Here is a 9,369-nt window from a genome sequence, read left to right as displayed (position 1 = left end):
AGCACTGCCAGGAGTGACCAGGAATAACGGTCACAAGCTGGCAGAGGGTAGATTTAGGCTAGATATCAGGAGGCGCTACTTCATAGTCAGGGCAGCTAGGATCTGGAACCAACTTCCAAGAGAAGTGGTGCAGGCTCCTACCCTGGGGGTGTTTAAGAGGAGGCTAGATGTACATCTTGCCGGGTCGTTTGACCCCAGTACTCTTTCCTGCCATGGCAGGGGGTCGGACTTGATGATCTACTCAGGTCCCTTCTGACCCTAGAAACTATGAAAAAGGCACATTAACCATAGCATCTGTGCACTTTGGTTCACAGGAGGTCACATTGTGATTACGCTCAATTAGGTGACTAATGCATCATCCCTGGGACAGATCCGGGGGACGTGGACTAGTGTACTTGCCTCCTTTAATTCCCGCTCCATCCAAAGTTAAAAAAAAAAAAAAAACTGCCTGGCAATAGCAGCAGCATTACTAGTCAGGCAATGCCAAGGGAGGCAACTGAGTTTATGGCTCAGATACACTGTAATCCATTTGATCCCTTCTTAACTCTTCATTCCACAGGTATTAACAACTCGTTCCACCAGTCAAGCAATCCTTTGTTCAGCAATTCTGTTAGCTACTCCTGGTAATGAAGTGCCAATTTCACAGCCCTACAGATCATTATTAACTCATTCCAGTGAAGTTATATTTGTTTTTGTTTCAATCTTAAACTGAACAATACCTTAGGCCCCTCCTGTATTAGTAAGCTTCTAGTTTATTTTTAACTGGAGAAAAATGTATTGTTTTATATTTGATGATGATGCACCTCATCATCCGCACTCCCTTTTTCAAAATTCTAGATCTACTCATGTCCTCCCTTAAAAGTGGTACAAGAAATGATTTTCAGACCCTTTTGGGTTTTTTTGTTTGTTTTTTTTTTTTAACTACTTTCTAATTGTAGGCTGCCTTGAGCTGCTACAGAAAAAAAAAAGTGGGAGGCAGGGAGTTATTATCAAAGTGTTTAACAAGACTACCTAGTTCACCGTTTCTGGAGTGGATCTCCATCAATGCAAATAGTCTAAATTAAGACAGTTGGTGTTGCTTAAAAAAACTTAAAATTCATTTTAAAAAAAATCTCCAGAATAGCTCACTGATTTTCCCCACTCTCCCCCTTTTCTAACTAGATCTGCAGTTTTGTTTCACTCTCTTGCTCTCTCTCCAGCTCCTCCCCTGACATCTTCTAAGATAAAAATCAAATATAAATCTGTTTGTGAGCACTGCACTGTTGACACCTACTGCACAGAAATTTCCTGGAATCAGACCCAAAGCTCCTTGGCAGCCAGTTAGACTCTAATGCTTTGTAGGCCACATACAAGCATTGCATTCAAAAAGGAAAAGAGCACTGGGAAGATTACATAGACTGATGTATGCTTTTTGGGATCCACGATAAAATTCCTCAGAGCCTATCATGCATTTAAATTAACAACTTCCAGGGACCATAGCAATAAAATACTTGAGCATAAGTCTGTTGGAGTAAACCTTAAGCCAATCACTTGCAAAAACAATGATTACTGGGTCCTCTTTACTTCCCTGAGAAGAACTTAATTTCTGTACAATTTTTTTTGTTTGATTTTCCCTGAACAATTTGGAGCAGACCTCTTTGACTGTGTAAAAGCTTAGCCAGTAAATGGGGAATGGGTTAGAAGCTGAATTTAAAGAGAGTCCCCTGATCACAGCAAAATGCCTCATCATCTCTTGCCGATTTGCATCAGCCTTTGAATCTCTTCACTACTTTTCCTCCTTCATTCTAGTCATTCTTGCCATCATCTTCTCTATGATACAGGACCAACAACAGACACAGAATCATCTATAGACTTGTTCATGGCTTGCTCGTTGTTTGTTGCCATTTTAAAAATGTAGTATTTTTAGACCGGCAGTGTCTATAACAGGCTGGCAATGGCTTTGTCGTACAGCACAGATATAGAATCAAAGGGGCATACTGAGAAGCATATCCATCTTCTATTGATTCACCCAAAAAACTGATACCTCACAGCTGCTGAAGACACTCAATTGATACACCATCAAGTGTAACTGCATAGTTTGACATAAAATAAATAGAAAACTACCACCATTTTGACACTAGGTAAAATATTAGAAGTGATTTGCAATGGGATCTATCCTAAGTGATTTAAAACATGAGGGTTTCCTCAAGATCACTTAGAAACACAAAGCCAAATAATTTTTTTAAAATCTGTTCACAAAAGCAAATACAGAGCAATGAAAACTTCATCAACACTTTTCATCAACATATACCAGTATTTAGAACACAAATGAACACCTCATATCATTCATCATACTTCTGTAGGATCTATAGTATAAATAGCAAAGCTGATTTAAGTCTTCTTTACACCTGCCAATTCCAGGGTTATTAGCCATTGCTACTTTATTGCAAGACATACAGGATACCAAAAACTGCTCTTAATGACCCATGTGTATCTGAAGAGACTAGCAAGATGTGTTCTCTTTCCATGCCCTCTTATTTTAGTCATACCCTTGGTTGCTGCTAGATGTAACAATGTAGGCATCTTCAGGTTAATTCTATACCACCAGATAATTCCCCTTTTATAGCAGAACCCTCCATTAGGCAGTTAAACATGCTTCATGGCTGCTTTGTGTTGCTGTAGTGGCACAAAGCAGAGGACAACATAATCCAGTCTGATAAACGTGGGGATTCTATGACAACCATATTTGAGTGTTCCTCTGAAAGAGAGAAATCAGGAATTTTAAGGTAACACTGAGAAGTTCAGCTGCTTGTCCAAATTAAAGAAATTTGAATAACTGCCTGGGAATCTTACAAAATCTGACACTCATGATATTTTTAGTCAAATATCCCCTGATTTCTGCCAATCTAGAGAGGATTAAAAAAAAACAATTTTGTATTGTATTTTAATAAAGCACTTGAAACAAAAGTATTATATAAAAGGGCAATTAGAAATACCACCCAGCTTCCAAACACAACCTAAGGGAATTTTTAGATGTAGTCTAGCGGTAGTGGGGAAGGCACTTTAATTGGAGCAGCTCTGAGAGCTGCTTCAATTAAAGTGTTTGCAGCATCTCATGCATCAGCATCCCCATACTTCAAAATGGTTCTGGGGGTGCTTTAACCAAAGTTCATTGAACATTAGGTATAGCACTCCCACTGCCATTTTTTTTTAGTGTGGGTAAGCTGATACACAAACAGTGGAGGCTGCTGGAGCATGCCAATCCATCAGATTCAATTAATCCATGCTAATTAGCATGCTCCAGCAGACTGGAGTAACTACAGCACACCAGAACAGCCTCCTCACATATCTACAGTCACCCAAGTTGACTAGATAAAATTGGGAGCAACTAAAATGTCAGTACACTGGTATTTCTAAATAATGCATTGGTGTCAACTGTATGGCCAGTGGACCATTTCTGGAGCCCTATGATCTGGGCTGTAGGTCTTGGACTGACCCCATGCATCACACACAGTCAGTCTTGTGTGCAGGCTAGACTCAGTGCCACAGGCACCTTCCTGATGCAAGCTGGCCCCAGAACCATCATGCAGAGCCAGTCCAGCAGGGTACCACATGCAGCCCTAGGCTAGGGACACCCACCCCTGGGTTAGGGACACACATTCAAAAAGCCTGAGCCTGAACTGATTCAGTCTTTCCAGGTTAATCTAACTTGCTTAGGTTGGACCAGTTTACAACCAAACAGACATTCCCTCTCGACTAAAGCAATGTAGGAATATGCTTGCAGTGGCTCAGGACAGAACTGTGGGGAGCTAGATCAGTCCTCCCTTCCCTTCGATAGTGCTGGGATGGCAGTGGGGATAGCCAGGCCCCAGCAGGATGCTCTGAAAAGGAAGGGTTGTAAACCTCGTTATCTCTCAGCTCTGTGCTCTTGGGGAACCCTGGTACAGGACATAGCCTGTCTGACTCACAAAGAATTTCCCCCTCCCCGCCCTCCTTTCCTCTACCTGAACAAGAACGGATTATGAAAGACAATGAAGATGCAGTGGGAGATGCACCTAAAGCCCTCCAGATAAGGGAGTGACTGCCCTAGGTCTCATTTTCATCCAAGATGGAACTAGATGACAATTCATTTACATGGGAGACGGAGAACCAAAAGCCCGAAGCAAAGACTGCAGTGAATTCTGGGATCAGAGAAGCAGGGGAACACTGCATGATGAGGAATCTGTGCTCCAAATGCTAAATCAACCCACATTTACACACAACCCCAGCTCAACATTTATCAGACCAATTCTAATCTGGATTTACAAAGGACCTTTCCCACCCCCCCCTCCCCCCACATACACACCTCATCTACCCAGAACTAAGCAGAAGTAAAGTTTAATAAGCATCTCAGGCCATACATTTCCCGGTCCCACTATGATAAGCCTATTTAAACTTGATGGACTAAAACTCAGTTGCCGGGTTAGGGAATGCTGAGGCAAGAGACTGAGTTAGAGGGGGTATGGGCAACGTTCATCACAGCATCCAGCCTGTTGGAACCCTGACCACAAATGCGGTCATACTTTTCCCAGGATGACTGAAGGAAGTCCTCCCCACAAAAGTTTATGAACACTTCAAGTAATCAATCCCTTTTAATAAGATCTGGAAAACCGAGGCCTGTTCACAACAGGTAAAAATACGAAACCCTGATGCTGCAAGCTATTTATTGTTTCTGAAGAAACAATGAGGTATCCCATCCAGTACATCTGCTATCCATAAGAATTTCAAGCTGGCTCCTAAGTGTCTGTTTCCTCCTTAAAAACTTATGTTTCTCTTGGTTGTTAATCAGTTTCTTGAGGTGTTTTGAGCCAGATAACCCCTTTTCAATAGAAAAGATAAGTATTTTCACTATTAAAATAATGCTTTGAAGAAGCTGAACTGAGGGTATAAAATCTGTAAAAAAGGAGCATTGTTGTTGTGCTTCAAGAGGAGAAAACTCTGAAACTCTGACACCATCCGCTGTTGTTCTCAAGACGCTGGAAGAAACAGATAGTCTCCCTTCAGGGATTGTACTAAAAATGTTACTTGTCAGCATTGGAACCCAAGTGTCTTGGACTGGTGAGATCCCAGCTCTCACTCTCTCTCTTCTCTTTCCTCTCTAGGCATAGATGTCTGAAACTGAACTGTATTAGTTAAGCTTGAGCTCAGTTTCCTCAAATACTTGGCAAAACCAGGGTAGCATTGTAATTGTTTGTGTTTGTTTTTCCTTTGCACGTCTACTACTACTAGTACCATTATACATTTCATATACTTAGCAATAAATAACTTTTATAGTCGAACTGGTGGTAACTGGATATGTTTTTCCTTTTCTTTTCTTTCCCCATTTGCTCTGCAGCAATGCTTCTTTTACATAAAGATCCCTGTGAGGCCCAGAAATACTGTGGGGTATGCTCATCAAGAGGCTACCACTACTAAGACAGTTAGGGCAAAAGATTGGGACATGCTAAGTTTGAAACACATAAGGGGATCAGCTTGTACAGGCTGATTGACCCAGTTTGGCTCAGATGTGCCCTTATGAACTTCTGGCCCATGAGGGTGTCAGCTAGACACGCAGCTGGATTCAGAGGTATTCTGTTTATCTGTGTGCTTGTGTCTGACTGCATTTTATTGTTGCTCTGATGAACTGATACCTGGCATATGAGGGTGTCAGCCTGTCCATACTGATCAGCCTGGCTGGGTTAGGCATGTCACATTAATCTGTATGTGTATGACTGATTTGGTGACTGGAGGAACCTAGAACATTGAAACTGAATCCTGTAAGGTAGCTCCATTGGGAGTGAGGACTTGCAGGAGGGAGAGATACAGCTCCATATAGGAACACAAGTAACATAAGCAGCACATTGATAGAATTACAAAGACCCTAGAAATGTATCCCTAATAAATGAGCACACCCCAAAATGATGGGCAAATACAGTAACAATCCTAACCCTGGCCTGCCCCATCCCAGGCTTTTCTCCACTCACTGCTCAAGGGGCAGGAGTGTTGCCAGACCCCAACCCCCAACTCGTATGCTGAGGCAAAGAGGGGTGGGGGCAAGGGTGGACTGCATGCATCTGTTGATGCTGAGCTTTTTCCTGCCTCTCCCTGCTTCTTCATACTATCTGCAAACCCGACAAGGCTGCAAACCAGCAGGGAGTTGATAACATAGTGTTTAATCAGCTCATCAAAAACAAAAACAAAACAAAAAAAGCCTCTCTCATTAGTTCAAGCTCTACTTAAACAGTTTTTTCCAAGGAAGAAATGGACAGACATTGCCAGCTGACCTGTTGATTAGCTCAAAAAAGTGCTAAGCAGACACTGTTCTGTCTGTCTGTCCTAGTGAAAGTGGACAGACACCCCCCCCCCCGCAAGCATTAGATAGCATATCACATGACTAGGGTCCATGGTGTGGAAGATGGGAGGTGGGGAGGGAAGGGAAATCCCTGCTTAAGCAGCCAGCAGTGAGGAAAGCCCAACAGACCCTGACCTGCCTGCAGCCTCCACATCACATGCGGTGTGTGTCCATGCCACATGCAAAGCTTGTCCCAGGGTAAGGCTAGGGAGCAGAGGGGCAGAACCAGCCTGTTCTCTGGAGCAGAGAGCCCAGCCCAGGGCTGCAAAACATCTGGGATGCTTGGGGCTTAACTTAAACTAGAAAGGGGCCTGGGACAGACATTGCATAAACCAGTTTGAACCAAATCAGTTAAACCTGGCTAATATTTATCTCAAACCAGTTTCAGCCATTTTGAAACTGGTTTATGTGCACTGATTTCATGTTCTGTTACAGGTTTAAACTAGTTTCTGACCACTTAAACCGGTTTGTGTCTAATGTCTGTCCCTAGCCCTTATGTCAGCTGTCTATGCCATGGGCAGCACATGAAGAGTTCAGCCCCATGCGCTGTGTGCACCGTGTGTTGGCCCTACCCTGGGACTAGCTTTGCACGTGGCACAGGGTGCTGTCATGGATGCATACTACATGTGAAGCTCTGCTGCACTGGCCCCATGTACTGGCTCTGGTGGGCACAGATAGCTTGGGACCTAATCAAACCAGCCCCAGAACCAGCAGGAAGGGCTGTTTTGGCCTAGGCATCACATGCAGCCCATGCCTTGGGGTCTGTTGCATGCAGTCCAAGACCCAGGGCCAGGCTGGCAGGTGCTGTATGAATATGTGGGTCTGGACTGGCCACATGTATTGCAAGTGGCACAGAGGACTGGCATAGTACATGCACTGCATGCAGCATCCTGATGGAGCAGCCCTGCATGCTCTTGATCCAGCCTCCAGACCCACAAGGTTGGATGAATTTGACCCTCCTGCAGTAACAGGACAAAATACTGACTTAGCAGCAATCAGTGATGTATAAGATGCCGGCAGCTGCTGAAAGAATGGCTCATTTGGCACCCACGCTTGCAGAAACTTGCAAATATGAACAACTTTGCTTATATGAACTGTTACAATGAACAGTTACAATGACAACAGTTACAGTGACTTCCACTTGATTCTGCTTATTATACAAATTGCATGAGAAATCTTTTCAAGTTTGGCCATCTAATCCTCCTGTATTCGTATAAAGGCAAAGGCAAGACTTGCATCAGCTTCTGTGGTGCTGCACTGAGTAATATAGCTGGATCCTTTTTGGGGGAGGGGCGGGGGGGAGATACCATACCACTGAGCCTTGCAAAATAAAAAACCCAAGTGTGTGAGTGTGCAACAGAGAATGAAGAAGCTATACTTCTGAGAACTCCACCATAATTTATGCCACTTCTGGACAGCCTATGCAGTAAAATATAAAATTTGCCTAGCACTTGAATAGTCTTCTGTTAAAAAGACAAACAAAAAAAACCACACAATATGTATTCAAATTAAAGTGGTGTAAATAGAAGTTAATGAACACTATTACTTGAATTATTAGAACTTTCTGCTTGAAAAAATTTAATCTAATATGCCCATTTTTAGCATTGCCAACAGCACTGGGGCATGCAGTTCAATAGTTCAAACTTTCTAGTTTTATAATTGCTTTCTGCAGACCTTAAATAAAGCATTTGTATTTCAGGATATAACAGAGTGGAATGAATTACTCACAGTAACTTCAAATGCAGAGAGAAAAGTGATTAGAGTACACTGGGGCTACCTACATACCTTTTCCTTTGAGGAATATGAGGAAGAATTAAAAAGCATAGTTTACAAATAAATTAGACAAAACTCTGCGATCTAAGCATTAAGACGCCTTTGGCATATTCAGCATGGCTTGATTGGTACTTTTAAATAAGGAAATCTCAAGATGACATTTTTTTTAATTTATCTTGACACCAAAGTTTTCATTGAAAGTTAGCACTATACACACATTCATAAATTAGCAAGGTGTCAGAGGAGGGGCACTCTGAGGTGCTTTGGGTTAGAGTACAAGGCAATCAAGGGGTGAGAGATTTAATGGTGTGGGTCTACTACAGACCTCCCAACCAGGGAGAAGAGCTTGACCAGGAATTCTTAGGTCAGCTGACAGAGGTGGTGAAGGCTAAAGATGTGGTAGTCATGGGGGACCTGAACTTCCCTGATATCTGCTGGGAGGAGCAGTCAGCCAGCTCACGTAGGTTCTTAGACAGAGTGCTGGACCTCCATCTAACCCAGGAGGTGCACAGCCCCACCAGAAGGGACACCTTGTTGGACCTAGTGCTGGCCATGAGTGATGACCTAGTGAGGGCGCTGTGGGTGCTCGAACTCCTGGGTGACAGCGATTATCGCCTGCTGGAATTTACCATCCAGCGCAAGGTGGCAAGGGCTTGCAGTAAGGCAGCAGCCCTAGACTTTAGAAGGGCAAACTTCAGCGAGCTAAGGAGAATAGTTGGGGATGCACTGAGGTCCCAGAGGGGAGGGGAGCCAGATGTCCAAGGAGAGTGGTTGCTCCTTAAGGGGGCGATCCTCCAAGCACAAAGGAAGATAATCCCAATGAGGATCAAAGGGAGCAGGAGAGCACACAAGCCTCCGTGGCTCACCAAAAGCATCCGAGAAGGTCTCCTTGCTAAAAAGGAGTCGTATACCCAATGGAAGGAAGGGGTCATCACCAGGGATGACTATTCTGCAGTTGCTCGTGGTTGTAGGGGGGCAGTTAGGAAGGACAAGGCAAAGATGGAATTAGGACTAGCTTCTCAGATTAAGGACAATAAGAAGTCCTTTTTTAAATACATAGGGGGCAAAAAGAAGGTTCTGGGTAACATGGGGCCCTTGCAGGACGTGTTGGGAAATTTGGTCATCACACCAGATGACAAAGCTAACATGTTTAATGATTTCTTTGCCTCTGTCTTCCTAAGTAGGGACCAGAACAGCCACCCCCCTGCTGGGCCCTCCTCGGGCCCCAGGGGAGGCACACCTGGGCC

At 43.7% G+C, this 9,369-nt stretch overlaps 1 long non-coding RNA gene across 1 annotated transcript in view; it reads left to right on the top strand.

The window, feature by feature from the left end:
• The window catches only part of LOC109323198, a 385,352-nt gene that overhangs the window by 207,344 nt on the left and 168,639 nt on the right, over positions 1 to 9,369 (top strand). The gene's annotated exons all lie outside the window — the stretch shown is intronic.

This window comes from Crocodylus porosus, unplaced genomic scaffold (assembly GCF_001723895.1).
Source record: "Crocodylus porosus isolate Cpor-Errol unplaced genomic scaffold, CroPor_comp1, whole genome shotgun sequence".
NCBI lineage: Eukaryota > Metazoa > Chordata > Crocodylia > Crocodylidae > Crocodylus > Crocodylus porosus.
This window is presented reverse-complemented; position numbering and strand designations above follow the sequence as displayed.